Source organism: Callorhinus ursinus, unplaced genomic scaffold, assembly GCF_003265705.2.
Source record: "Callorhinus ursinus isolate GAN/ISIS: 27379988/994484 unplaced genomic scaffold, GSC_fseal_2.0 scaffold21, whole genome shotgun sequence".
Classification (NCBI taxonomy): Eukaryota; Metazoa; Chordata; class Mammalia; order Carnivora; family Otariidae; genus Callorhinus; species Callorhinus ursinus.
Genome location: NW_027397083.1, coordinates 10,707,421 through 10,723,043, shown reverse-complemented (window position 1 = coordinate 10,723,043; position 15,623 = coordinate 10,707,421). Strand labels below are relative to the sequence as shown.

Below are 15,623 nucleotides of genomic sequence, written 5' to 3'. Positions count from 1 at the left end.
AGAGGGAGAAGCAGACTCCCTGCTGAGCAGGGACCGCCCCCCCACCCCCACCCCCGACACTGCCTACCTGGATCTCAGGACCCCGGGATCATGACCTGAGCTGAAGATAGACACTTAACCAACTGAGCCACCCAGGCTCCCCAAGTATTCAATTTTGAAGTAAGAATTCATACAACCTGTTGCTTGCCACTCCTTACTACAAATCGATCTTTTTTGTTTGTTTGTTTTGTTTTCCTCTAATCTAATCCTCATAATCTTCCTATTAAAACACAATGACAAAAAAGAAATAAAAGATAAAAATAAAATAAAACACAATGACTGTTGGCCAATATGCATAAACCCTATATGCAGGTACAAAATACTACACATACATATTCCTTATGATCTATAACATTGCAGACAAATAAATAAACACAAAAGCATTTGTGATTTTAATCATAGCTATTCTTTTCATTGTCATTTCAAGTCCTCAGAAGTAATGGAGTTCTGCAATAGTATATAGACCCCTCCCCTCCCTCACCTCCCACTGTAAGATGTATCCCTACACTAACAAAATGATGTTCCCTGAAATGAAGGAGAAATGAATATAATAATAAGATTCAAACTGGATGATGAATATACTTAAACAATTTTGCTTTTGTTTGAATTTAATTGGTTTTAATTACACTCTTCCTTGCTTTATCTATCAGTGCTGCTTTGAAGTCAGACTTGAAAAGAGAATGCTGAATTATTCTTTTAAGAATATCCTGATGCATATATCAACCTCAGTGAATTCGGACTTTTCTCTCTCTCAGAATAATAGATGTCCTACTACATTGGAAATGCAATTAAATTACATATTAAATGCATCCTATAACTAACTGAATCCATCATGGTGTCTGATTTTTGTGGGTATCAAATAGCAAAATGAATCAAAGGTTACTGAACAAAAGTGACATTTTTCAAAGTTTTTCCTGATGTTTTCTAATTTCTTTTTTTGTGTCTAATTTCCACTTAATGTTCTGATAAAAGCACCTTATAATGTGTTGTCTTGTAAAAGTTTCTTGTGTTGGGAATTATTGCTCTTAAGACCATCTTTTCCTTTTATGGTGAAGATATACAATTTAATACTTGCAGTAGCATAGCAGTGAAACCTGGTGATGGTATTAGTAAGTCTTATAGTCTTTGTCAAAATGCCTCCCTTGTCTGTGCCTCTAGAGTGAGGGGAGCCTTCTCTTAGTCTCTAGTCTTACAAGCCATTATATGACAGTCCATCTAATGAAAGGTCATATCTTCTAAAATGTAATTGGGTCATCAGTTATTAAAGCTACACAAAATAAAACAATAGGAGAAAAACCCAGGGGCACCTGGATGGCTCCATCAGTTGAGTGTCTAAACTCTTGATTTTGGCTCAGGCCATGATCTTGGGGTTGTGGGATCAAGTCCCACCCACGTCAGGCTGAGTTCAAGGGGAGTCTCCTTGAGAGAATCTCCCTTTTTCTCCCTCTCCCTCTGTCCCTCTCCCATCCATGCGTACTCTCTCTCTCAAATAAATAAATAAATCTTAAAAAAAGAAAAAAGAAAAACCCAAATTATCCTTTTGGTTAGTCCACTGATAGTGTCTTAATCACTTTTTTGTTTTATTTCAAATTTTCATTTAAATTCCAGTTAGTTAACATATAATGTAATATTAGTTTCAGGAGTAGAATTTAGTGATTCATCAGTTACATAAAATACCCGGTGCTCATCACAAGTGCCCTCCTTAATACCCATCACGCATTTAGCCCATCCCCCTCACCTTCCCTCCAGCAGCCCTCAGTTTGTTCTCTATAGTTAAGAGTCTGTTTTATGGTTTCTCTCTTTTCTTTTTTCCCCTATGTTTATCCATTTTGTTTCTTAAATTCTACATGAGAGTGAAATCATATGGTATTTGTCTTTCTCTGGCTGACTTATTTTGCTTAGCATAAAGACTTTAGCTCCATTCACGTCATTGCAAATGGCAAGATTTCATTCTTTTTTATGGCTGAGTAATATATCTATATCGATATCATCTATATCTATATATAGCTGTTGAGAAGGGTCACTCATCTTTAGACAGGGCACACCTTTCCAGTTACCACAATCCCTACCACAATTTACAGCCTCCCTAACACTGAGAAAGAATGCCAACTGCCATTTGTCATTTTACACATGGCCCCTTTTACTTCCTGTACATTACTTCTCAGACTTTGTAAGAATCTGAGTTTATAATCCCAGGCTAATACTAATTAGATCATTCACCAATGCATTAGGAAGGAAATAGTAGTGAGCTCCAAAACTTGAAATCATATATTTTGATACTGCAACAAGACATAATTCAACTGGGAATGTTTTTCATTCATTCATTCATTCATTCTCTTATTTATTATTTCAATACTTATTGACAACCAACTACATACCTGGCACTGTATTGGTTGTTAGATACTGTAGTAAACAAAATGGGTATTGTTCTTTAAGCAGAGATAAAACTTACAAACTTGATAAAGTACATAAAGAAAAACACAGGATGCTATGAAATCATATGAGAGAAAATGGACTTTTTAAAAGAGGGAAGAAAATCATCCAAGTCCAAACAAGATAGCCAAATTATGAACGTGTGACTAAAAATGATTGTTGAAAAAGAGATGTAAGAGAATGTTATAATAATAGGTCTGAAAAATAAATTAAAGATGCACTAATATAAAAAGAGAACATTTACTAGAGATCATAAAAGATACCATAGATGAAGAACTTGTCTATGCCTATGAAAGGAGGTAGAATATATAATAAATTCTATATAGGTTATATATATATATATTCAATATATAATGTGTGTATATATACATGTATATACACACAGTTATCATTTGGCAGGTGCTGGATTAAATACTATGATAAGTATCATCTAATTCTCTTAACAACCTTATGAAGCAGGTTGTATTATTATTCATGTCTTAGAGATGAATTCCTTGAAATTCAGAAAAGTCAAACTTACCAAAGTTTATACAGCAAATGGCAGGATCAGGTCTCAAACAGAAATTCTCTGATTCTAAAATATAAGAATAAAACAAAAATAAGACATCTCATCAGAGTTTTCCATGACCTAGGTAGAATATCCCTCAAGATCATCTAGTTTGCTTTGTTTAAAATCGGACCCATCAATCAAACTCCTACCTAATTTTTCATATGCTCATGGAGCCTTATCCCAGAGAACATGGTGCCCTAGATAGTAGACATTCATTCCTGTCCATGAGAAGAGCACACTGCATTGTAAATTCCAGAACTGACATTTGTTTATTTAACCACTCTTCTTTGTTCTTGGATGCATGAATCGATACCCTAGAGTTTAACCGACTCTGGATGGACTGAAACGGAGGTTTTGGGGCTTCTGAAGTTGGAAAGTATTGGGCTTGTTCTGAGCTCAGTGAGAGTCAAACAGATGGGGGGGAGAGTACAAAATGCCATTTAATTACCTTTAAAGACTTTTAAAGGATATAGCTTTCAATCTGCAGTTAAGTTGGCTTGCTGTCACTTTGTCCTGAATTTGACAAGATTCTTCCATGCCGTTGCTGGCATAACTGAGCAAACATGGGGCTTTCTGCAGGCCCAGATTCTCTTTCTGCACGGTGAAGGGTGGTAGAGAATGCACTCCCTCTACAGTGGGTTAGCTCTGAAAGGTAGAACCAAAAAGGGGCTCAGCCATGCATACTATTTTATGCTCTCACATTCTCAAGAAGCACTTTACCTGCTTCAGTTCACTTAAAGGTGGAGGGGGCCACAAGGAACAGATGAGAAGGAAATGAATTCTGCTAGAATCCTGAATGAGCCTAGAAGCAGATGATCCCCCAGAGCCTTCTGATAAGAACCTGGACTTGTTCAATATCTAGATTTTTGACCTGTGAGAGTCTATGCAGAGAACCAAGTCTGGCTCATCTGAACTTACCTATGGAAACTGTAAGCTATTAGATGGATGTTATTTTGAGGTGCCAAGATGGTGGTAATTTGTTACCACTGCCACCAAGAATCACTTCTAGAAATATGGCAGACCAAACAAGGGAAAGTCAGCTGGAGGATCCTGACTGAGCAGGCTACCATTCTTCTGCTTTAATTTTAGTGTATTTTGGATATTAACCTCTTACCAGATATATGGTTTGCAAATATGTTCTCTCATTTTGTAGGTTGTCCCTTCACTATGCTGATTGTTTGTTTTGCTATGTGGCATCTTTTTCGTTTGATGTATGCCATTTGTCTATTTTTGCTTTTAGGCATGTGTTTTTGGGGTCATATCCAAAAAAATCATTGCCTACACCAATGTTAAGCTTTTCCCTATGGTTTCTTCCAATCATTCTAAGGTTTCAGGACTTACACTGAAGTCTTTCATCCTAGTTGAGAGAGCAGGCCTGGATCTGGGAGGTTGGGAGACTGGGCCCCTCAGAACTGGCCTGGAGGTGATGTCTACCAGGGCCAACCTGGCAATGGGTGGGCTGGGAGCCTGGGGCCATGGGACTCTGCCTAGAGGTTAGATCTCTGAGGCCGTCCTAGTGCTGGGGCAGATCAAGAGTCTGGAGTCTGAGGGTCTGGTGCTGGTGTCTGGGATGAAGTCGGGTACTCACTCCTCTCCCCTCGACCCATGGGGAAGCCCTCTCTGCTGCCTGCCCAGATTTGGGGGAAGGGTGACTGGGATAATGTGAAACCGTTTTTCCTATTCTCTTGAAGGAGTCTTTTCTTGTTTCTGTGCTCTACTCAGGAGCTCTAATCTCTCACATGGGATCCTTAGCCCTTGTGAAGGCATTTTCATGCATGGATAATTGTTCAAATTGATGTCTCTGTGAGAGGAAGAGCACTGGAAACTTCTCTCCCACCATCTTGCTGATATTTTACCAAAAATTCTTTATAGAATCTACCACTTTAGTTTCAGGAAACTTATATTCGGACTCCAGATCGTAAATATCCAAGTAACTTTGTATAAGGAAAAAAAAAAGACTTAGCTATTTAAATTCTAAGCTATAGGCATATGGTTAATATTATTGTTATTATTTTAAATCTCTAAGGTGACATGTCTGTCAGAGGGGGATTTAGGTGTTTTCTTAATGTGCACTTGTTGATAAAATGTGTTGTGCATAGCAGAATACCTGGGGAAACATTATGTTTTATTGATTGACTCGATTATGTTGGCACAGAAAATAAATCTTTCACAATAAAGGATATTTGCTGTCCCATCTACAGAAAGCAGAATAAAAAAGATTTAAAAAAAAAATCAAAAGGTTTAGCAGCAGCATTAAAATCACTTTCATGGACATCGTAGAAAAAAGGGCAATACATTATATAAGTCCAAAACAAACTTCTTGAACATTCCTTTCTTATAAATACAGATACATATTTTAAAATAACTTACTATGCTTTATCTGATAAAACATTCTATCCTCATACAGAGGTCAATATAGTGCTAATAACTTAGAATATATTAGGTAAATTTGATATATTTGAATATATTAGATATATTTTATAAGAATATTTAAAATTCATAATATTCCCTGTATCAAAACACACAGATCTCTATGAATATCTGAATAAGCTCCCTAAGTAAAATATGTAGATTAAAAAATAATACAGATACAATAATTTCTATTATTGATTTCTTTTTTTCTTTCTCTTAATGGAATTTCACTAGCCCAAAGTACCCAGAAAAGATGAGATATCATTAATCAGGACTTTAAAAAGTAAAATATGTTCTTCCTTTATTTATAACCATAATGTAGTTATATGAAGAATGCTGTATTTTTAGCACTGTAATTCACAAAATCATGCTGGTATATACATGGATTTACAACGATAAGGTGGGAGGGATGGGGTGGCTGGGTGATAGACATTGGGGAGGGTATGTGCTATGGTGAGTGCTGTGAATTGTGTAAGACTGATGAATCACAGACCTGTACCTCTGAAACAAATAATACATTATATGTTAGAAAAAAAAAGAAGAAGAAAAGAAGGTAGTAGGAAGGGAAAAATGAAGGGAGGGGGAATCGGAGGGGGAGATGAACCATGAGAGACTATGGACTCTGGGAAACAAACTAAGGGTTCTAGAGGGGAGGGGGTGGAGGGATGGGTTAGGCTGGTGATGGGTATTAAAGAGGGCATGTACTGAATGGAGCTCTGGGTGTTATATGCAAACAATGAATCATGGAACACTACATCAAAAATTAATGATGTAATGTATAATGATTAACATAACATAATAAAATAAAATTAAAAAAAGAAACAATGATGAAAAGGCTATAAAAGAGGTCTTGTGATTTCCAACTAGAGAAAACACCAAGAAACAACAACAAAACCTCAAATAAGAAAATAATAGAAGAAAGACGGGAAGCAGGAAGGTAGATACAAAGGAGTGAACACAGAGAAAGAGAAAAAACAAAAAAAGGAACGTCCTCTGCTTAGAATGATAATGGTAGATATGTGACGCTCAAAATTTCAAACACTGTGAAAGTCACGTCAGGGATGAAAATAACATTGTACCTAATCTTATAATAAAACTAGAGCAGCACAGGAGATGTTTAAGCCCAATAGAATCTTTTCTGACAGTTTTAATAAAATACTTATAAAATCCTTTATTCGAAAACAAGCCCAGAGGTTGAAAATATACATAAGTTCAGCAACATAAGAGCAAAATTCAGATTACAACCATGCAATGCACCTTTAGGGGACATTAACATGTTTGCTTACATTGCAAGCCTTAATACTGTTAGGTATGTATTTCTCCATGAATCAGTGTCTCTGTCAGAGAAAGAACACAGAGGGAAAGAGAACTTTGTAGCAGACCTAGGACCCAGCATGCTCACCCAGAAGTAAACCATTCACACGTTTTTACTTGATTGCTATTTTGACCAATATGTATGGAAACAGTGCCTGGTTAGGAACAGACTGTAAATTATATAGATAAGAAAGAGTATTATTTTTTTCCTGTGTAAATTAAATTAACAATTTATCAAGACTCTGCAAAGAAATAGGTTTTATTAAATTTTGCTGGAAAAGCCTGACCCACGTAGATTCAAAATGAGAGGGACTGGGGCAGGGCAAATTAAGATTATATACAGGAGAAAAAGATTTTTTTTTTTAATTTTGGCTCTTTGAATTTTTTATGCATTCCAGAATTTTGTGTTATAAAAAAATAAGCCTGTATCAGTCAGGGTTCAATCAAAGAAAGAGAACTCTTATAATTATGGAATGAGGGATTTATTGTAGGACTGAGAGGTTATGTAACTATTAAAGAAACTATAGAGATGAGGGACAAAAAAGAAAAGCTGGAGGCTCAGAGGTTCTTTTTAAAAAATTTTTAAAGATCTCATTTGAGAGAGAGAGAGAGAGAGCATGCATGTGCATGAGCAGGGTGGAGGGGCAGAGGGAGAGGGAGAAGCAGACTCCCCACCCAGCATGGAGCCCATTGTGGAACTCAGTCCCAGGACCCTGAGATCAGGATTTGGGCTGAAGGAAGGTACTTAACCGACTGAGTCACCCAGGCACCCCAAGGAGAGGTTCTTAAAGAGCTTTCCTTGAGCACTGACATAAGAACACGAGAGGATATCTGCAGCCACTCCTAACCAGCTGCCATAATGGGTTTCAAAGGAGAGCTGGTGGAGTTGTCCTTGAAGGACTGTTGTCTCTCTGTCTTCTCCTGAGCCTGGTGTTGCTGCTCCTCGCAGAACCTCTACAGAAACAAGTAGAGAGAAGAGAGCATAAGCAGGAATCAGCCAGCACCTCTTCATCTGTCTCCTGTCACAGGAAACCCATCTGATACAACTGAGGGTTCTGCTTCTCTTCCACTTTGCCCAAATACACCAACAATTTCTCACTGGGACAACTCTACCTGGAACCATTCAGAAGTGATTTGAGAAAACTTGTTGGAAAGTCTTTTCCAAAGAAAACTGTTGGAAAATTTGCTTCCTCACCTTCTTCCTAGTTTTCTTTTTTTTTTTCCTTTTACTCTTCTAAAAGAAAAAAAACCTAAACTAAACTCAATATTAATCACTTTCTAAATATCAGTGATTATGCTAGGTGCTCAGGTACAGGGATAAGCCATATATATGGACACTCACTCACATCATGTAATTTAGTATCTAGTTTCATGCCTTACTCATTTGAGTTGAATCTCCAAAGTGGTTTGCAATACACAGGACAGACCTACCAAGAGAATGGAATCAAAGGTGGCATGCCCAAATACCTTCAGGGACCAAGCGCATAACTAGAATATGCCAAGAGTCTTGGAATAATATCAGAGGGAAAAAGGGGTTTTCTAGGAACTCAAGAGTCTCCTTAGGGCTTTCTAGTATAAAGCTCAGTATAGTTTCTAAAATCCACAACAGGGTAGGATGGTATCCTTTGTATTTTGTATGCTAAAGAAAAAGATAGGAACAAAAATCAGCAAATATGATATGGCTTCTTTGGCTAGCATGATTAAAATTATCCACGAAGGGAGTCAAAAAGAGCGGCAAAGTGTAAGTTTTGGCACTAGACCCATGGTTGTTAGAAGCCCATCTTGAGAATATTTCTACAAAGCTCTGTCAATAAAAGGATGTAAAGCCTTCCTTATGTGTTTAAACAATATCTGATCACAAGTGGAATCAATTTAGCAAATTAAGGGTGAGAAGGCAAAACACACTTTTATTACCCTCATTTGACCGAAAAAAATCATTAACTGTTCCCATTACCAAAAGTGGTGTTTCCTCTGCCATATGTTGAAGCATGAAATTTGGATGCAAATCTTTCTTTGCTTTCTCTCATACATTTACTTTCTTTCTGCCTAGTGTTCAGATCCTTCCAAGTCTAAACAAGGGACAATGTCATATGTTTTAAACCCCCAGGCCAGCTGATGGGGAAAAAACATTCAAAACAAGTTGGTTCATGGATTTGCACATTGCCATTAAATCTTCGACTGTCACCCAAGACCCTCAAGGGGGAGAAAAAAAAAAAGTCCTAGCTTTTTATTTACAGTGAGAGGTTACTGAGGTGGAAAAAGCTATTAGGATCCAAACAGGGAGGTCCGATGTCTCTTACTTATTCCATGGGCCCTTGACTAAATCTGATTCATATTCAAGTGGGTTGGCCTTTTGTGGCCTGCTGAAAAGCCATGAAAGCTTTGACAGCAAGAATGACTGCATCACAAATAAGCCTTTCTCATTTCCATGTCTGTTTCCCCTGAGACTGACTTTATTATGAAAACTTAAATGCACTAGCTTCAGGTTCTCCTTTCTTCTTGATACCATGGTGCATGCGTTGACTACCACATGCCTTCTACCTGGAGCCTCAAGGGGCATTACCCAGGCAACTATCTTTGGTTAACACTGTTCATTTTCTCATACTGATAGGCTTGAGGAATCTGTTAGCTTTATTTAGTGTTTGTGAAGGATATCTTGACACTGATGTAGTTTGTCCATCAGAACCTTAAATAATCCTCCAACAACTAAAATATGCACACACATGCGCATGCACGCATGCACATGCACGTGCACCACAATGGGGTTTTCTGAAGAGTTGTAGTCAATTTACATTAAAAACTGGGGTGCCTGGCTGGCTTAGTTGGTGGAGTGTGTGACTCTTAATCTCAGGGTTGTGAGTTTAAGCCTCACATTGGAGAGTCTACTTAAAATAGTAAACTAAATAGTAATAATAATAATAATAATACATTTAGGAATTAAGTTAAGCTTGAAATTCTTGGATGAGTTATCTTCTCTTTCTTGAAAGGACATCCTTAAAAATTAATTTTGATTGCAATAAATAGCTTTATAATTTTTAAGGAGTAATAAATTTCGTTACTGTTAAGAAACGATGTATAAAAATTTTTATATTGTATAAAAAAATCAAGTCATTCATAAAAGATAAAAATAAAAATTTACAAAACCCATCATTAATAACAATTACTGACACTTGGTTAACAATGCCATAACCACTTGTCTGTGCCTATATACACATACACAAGGTAGAAGGAGATACGTATTTTTTAAAATATCAGTGGGGGTTTAGTTTTACTCACATGTAACCAAATGAGAAGAAACTGAATGCAACAGAAGACATATGCATGACTGAACTCCAAAAAAAATCTTTGTTCCCAAGGTATGTTCTTTAGAAAGTTCCTCCAAAGATAAGGGAAAATATGTTGACTTCTTTATGAGATTAGATACTTGGTAGTATAACATTGACATTTTACTAGGAAAGATGATGTTCATCTTCCTTCTATTGTTTTATTATATTTTACTATGTCATTTTTGTATTAACTATATCACTATTATAGTTTATAATGAAGCCATTGTTCGAAAATTCATTTAACTTGGCATTAAATCACTTCGGTGTCTTTTTCTCTTCACCACAATTCCCACTTTCTAATCTCTTTATTTTTCATGTAATCATTGGCTACATTTCATCTTCAGGTGGTTTTGTGAAGACAAACACGTGGGTGCTATGGTCCTGTGGGCTTTCAAATGTGAGAGCATTTTCTGTCGCCCTTACAGTTTAAGTCCAAATTGACTGTATATAAAACCAGTGGACCGGGGAGCCTGGGTGGCTCCGTCAGTTATAAGTGTCTGACTCGAGTTCGGCTCACGTCATGATCTCAGGATCTTGAGATCAAGCCTGGAGTCAGGCTCCTCACTCAGCAGGGAGTCTGCTTGAGATTCTCTCCCTCTCCCTCTGCCCCTCCCCCTGCTCATTCTCTCTCCCTCTCTCTCTCTCTCAAATAAATCTTTAAAACCCATGGAACACACTTTCACCTTCAGAATGTTATCTGTTATTTTATATTCTGTCTTCAGATACTCATAAGACCACCCAAATCCATGTTGTCCAAAACAATTTACAAACTTTGGGTTTTTTTTCTACTTGTATAAATGATATTTTCCTTCAAATTTTATTAATTTTACCAAGATATATCTTGCTGTGATTATTTCTACCAATTTCTCTCAGAACACAATTGCCACTTTCAACTGAATATATAGGTCTTTATGTCAGAAAAGCTTTATTTTATGTTTAATGGGTTTTTTCTCTTTTTCTTTCTCAGTGATAATGTTGATGTAGTCTCCTTTGTCCTCATGTAGCAGCCTCCTTAACACTTGTAAGTCGCTGTTCTTTTCAATTCCATACACTATGTTGTCTTTAGGCCATATTTGTATGTAATCAGTTGTTCCTCGAGGTTTACTAGTTAGCTTCATATCTCCTTTCATTGTTTTCTCTTCTTGAACCTTTATATTTTTTTAGCTCTTTTTGAAAATAACTCACATTGTCTATAGTATTTGAGACTATGGATAATATTATGTGATGTGTGCTTTTCACCCATTTTGTTTTTGTTTTTGTTTTGTTTGTTTATGCTCTTTTTCTCCTTAAAAATGTCTAAATTTGCAGATTTTATTTATGCAGATGTTATTTTATGGGACTCATGTGTGTCTCTTTATATTTGTTATTAGTCCCAAAAAAACTCAGGTGACTGTTAAGGAATTATTCAAGGAGGGGCACAACGGAGTGAGAAATCTTTACTTGGATTTGTTGTCTCAGACACCCTTGCATCCAGTACGTTAATTTTCATAACCCTGGGAAAGACAGTATATTTCCCTATGGTTTTCCTGTTTAAGAGTTCAGTGTCATTACAGCAAAGCCCTTCATGATTCAGAATCTATGCATTTGAAGGTGGTACTCATAGATTCTTCCTTTTCCACCCCACTTTAACTCCTGTTGTCCGCTCAACTAGAACATTCTGTCATAGACAATAGAAATAACTAGTTTACATGTTTTTCCTCTTATTTCACCTCTCGTGTGACATTCTGTCATACTGAACTGTATAGGGACATAGCCTACCTTCATGGTGGCTTCTCCACAGCTTTAGACCACCTGCTTTAAATCAAAGCATCATTGAATATGCCTTTTAGGATGAGGCCACTGTCTTTACAGGAAATCTTTATGCTGCCAGCCATCCTAGGCGCCATGTGTAAGCTCTTGGCATGCTCCCTTGTTACATGCATTATAGTATTTGATAGATGTACTTCAAGGTTACTGACTTAGGGCTATGGCATTTCTCTTTGTCAATTCCTCTCTCTCTCTCAATGTTTTACTTATAATTTTAATTATTTACTTATTATTTAAAAGAAACCAGTGGAGTAAAAAGTCCCTATTTGATGATCATTAACTGAGAATTTTCAAATGGAAGAATATAATTTTATACACACACACACACACACACACACACCCCTATGAAATAAAGATTTCAATTCAATTTAATTCAGTCCACATTTACTGGAGATGTAGTGTGTTTCAGCCACTGGAGATAGAAAACTATATTGAAGAATAAAATAAAGGAAGAAGCAAGTTTTGCAAAAGGCCAAGACAGTTGACAGGGAAAGTGGCTCTGGAAAGGCAGAAAAGTTGCAGAAAATAGATTAATATGATAGTACCTACTGGCAAAAACAGTAGTGTTTATCTCTTTCTGTATTAAAGTGTTTATTGCCATGTGTATCTCCAGCGAACATTTTGCTTGATGGAACCCAGCAAACATATGGCTTATAGGTCATGCAATAAGAAGACACCAGTCTGGGCAGTATGAGGACAGATAGTTACCTTTTATCTGAGATTGCTATAAAGAATAATTCTAGCTATTCCCAAACCTTCACACCTCAAGGAGTCCAGTTAAACCTGGAGGCTGATTACAAGCAGTTCATTCTCCAAGTCCTTTGTGTCATCACGGAGTATGGAGTAAGCCATCAGCGTTTGCAAGTAATAACAAAAGCAATCAACATTTATCAAGTACTTCTAATATATAAGGACCAACATGTTCTAAGTACCTTATTCGTGTCATCCTTGAAGAATTACTTATGAGGTCAACACTATTATGGTCATCATTTTACAAATTAGGAAACTGAGGCAAGAGAGCTTAACTGGCCTAGTGCATTGAATGGGAAAATGGCAGAGTTGGGATTTATTTTTATTTATTTATTTATTTATTTATTTTTAAAGATTTTATTTACCCATCTGACAGAGAGTGAGAGACAGCGAGAGAGGGAACACAAGCAGGGGCCAGAGGGAGAGGGAGAAGCAGGCTTCCTGCCGCGCAAGGAGCCCGATGTGAGGCTCGATCCCAGGAGCCTGGGATCATGACCTGAGCCGAAGGCAGACACTTAACGACTGAGCCACCCGGGCGTCCCTGGCAGAGTTGGGATTTAAAAAAAAAAAAAAAAAGCACTTTGATTTTAGTCCCGTTAAACAATCTCAATTTTCCATGATGTTGAGAAACTATCCCTAAGCCCAGCTAGTTCTCTTTGTTGTGGGTACATGCATTTTAGAAGAAATGTAAAGTATCATAGAAATGACTTTTATTTTCATCTCCATCCTAAAAAAGTAGAAAGAAACAAAATAATTGTAGCACTTCTGTGTGGGTTGAGTTTGCAGGTCAATGAACAATTTTACATTCTGCTTTCACTCCTTTGTCCTATATTGTGTCATATGCTATGTGTGCACCGTCCTTGTCACATGTCTTGAGCCAGCTTGTCTCTGAGACTTAGCGCCTTGACAGGAGGACTTTTCCAGACCCCTCTGCAGTAGCAGCCGGCAGCAGGGCTCAACAAAGTTACTCAGCCCAAATAAGCCTTTCTTCATAGGCCCCCAGATACCATGTGTCAACATTAATATTTTTACATTATTTTCCCTGAACTATATCATTAGCCAAATTTTTCTGTCAGAAAAAGTGAGAATTTCAGATATTAAATCTTTTACTCATAGTAGAAATACAATCAGTCTTGCTGAAAAAAATCATGAGTGAATAAATGAGTGAACAAAGTGAATGCTTTGTTAGAGAAAGATAAAAAAATAAGCTTCTATGGTAGATTGTATTTTCCAATGAAACAGCTGGAAGACAATTTCTAGTCTCACATGCTTTTCCATAAACATGCCATGCTCCCTCGACTTATGTGAGGCAGAGCCTGGGTACCTTCCCTCCGACAAAGGTAGGTCTTTGTGATTGCTCTAAGAGATTATGGTAAATGGCATGTTATGTGACCTTTGGTGTTAAGTCCCAAAAAGGAATGATAGCCTCTACCTGGCTTTTTCTCTGCGAACACTCATCCTGGGGATCCAACCATCATGCTTTGAGGAAACTTGGGTCACAGGGACAGATCACATATAAATGTTCAACCAAACATCCTAAGGTCCCAGAGAACTAACTTAGGTCCTAGAGAACAACTGTCATTAACTGCCAAACATTTGAAAAAGAAAGCCGTCAAGAGAACACCAGTACCAACTGCTTTACTAACTGCCCGAGAGATCCTAAGAGGGAACCACCTAGTTGAGCTTAGTTAACTCCCAATTTGCAAGAAATGAGAGAGGGTGACCTAAGGTCATCCCCCTGGTGAGATTTTTGCATATAACCCTTTCCTCTACAATAGGGCTTTGCATAACTATTGCTTTTATTTTACTATGTAAGCAGCTAAGTTGTGTCCTATTTTTCTATGAAGCTAACAGGATATTTGGGTCATAGCGGAAATTTGTAAGTATTTGATGAATAAACCAAGTATTTGATGAATAAACAAAGAAAAAATAAATGAATTAATTTAAAAAAAGACTGGCAGTTTGTATTTTCCAAAAATTTAGTGTAGTAAGTTTGGGATAGTTTGTTGTGCAAAAATAAATATAGCACCTCTTGAATTCTTTTAAAAAAATTGTTTTTCATTGTCATTAATGTAAGTTCTTTAAAGAAAAAGCAAAGAAAAATTAACCCCAGAGTATTGGAGTTTTCCTCCTGGCACTGCTATTTTTTAGTTATGAAAATGTAGAGTTCACTTCTCAAAAAGATAAGTTTATGATTTAGAAAACTTTAAAAAAGTACCTGATCTACTATTTACCCAAAATATTGCTGTGTACTCCAAGTCAACATTACTAGGTAGATGATAGGTAATTATTTGCCAACTTTGAAACTTAAGAAATTTCATGTAAATATCTAGATTTCTGGCTTCTTTTTCATGAAAATGAGTAGAAAGTTTACTTTAGTTTGGCATAGGCCTGCAACTCCTTAAGGTTTCTTACATCTAGTCCCTTAAATTCATTACCGACATTCCTGCTTCCTGTGTACATAGGCACTTGAGTTTATGACCAAATCATTAAAGCCACATTAGACATTATTTTTATTCCACTGGGAATCTTCTCTCAACATCTGCTACAAAAAGAGTTAATTATTTTTAAGCTGGTTTCCTCAGATTTGATAAAAAATTACCAAACTTGGCTTTGAATTAATTTATTCGCTCATTTATTTATTCATTCAGTAAATACTTTGAGAGCTGTTTATAGATGTCAGACATGTTAGGTACTCTCCTGAGTATTAGGACGTCACCCTGCAAATATTAGTTTGCTCTCAAACCAAAGTCACGTTGTTCATAGCTAGAACAGAATCCTCAGGCACAAGGCTTCCTTTTTGCTTAAGACTTAGAAAGGACATTTCAATGATAGAAATGAGAAATGATCTAAGCTAGGCTTATTCAATAGAATGTACTGCAATGATGGAAATATTCCATGTGTGTGTTGTTCAATGAGGTAGCATTAACCACATGTAGCTAGTGCAATTGAGAACATAAATTTTTAACTTAATTTAATTTCAATTAACTTCA

General features: G+C 36.8%; 1 long non-coding RNA gene across 1 annotated transcript in view; it reads right to left on the bottom strand.

Moving 5' to 3' along the window:
- LOC141374755 (uncharacterized) overlaps window positions 1-14,145 on the bottom strand; it is a 48,642-nt gene extending 34,497 nt beyond the window's left edge. Inside the window, exons 1-3 of the long non-coding RNA XR_012381880.1 lie at window positions 14,063-14,145; window positions 3,471-3,667; window positions 2,993-3,046 (exon numbers count right to left, since the gene is read on the bottom strand). This is a non-coding gene — a long non-coding RNA (uncharacterized lncRNA). The remainder of the gene's footprint in view (window positions 1-2,992; window positions 3,047-3,470; window positions 3,668-14,062) is intronic.
- Window positions 14,146-15,623: the final 1,478 nt, after the last annotated feature.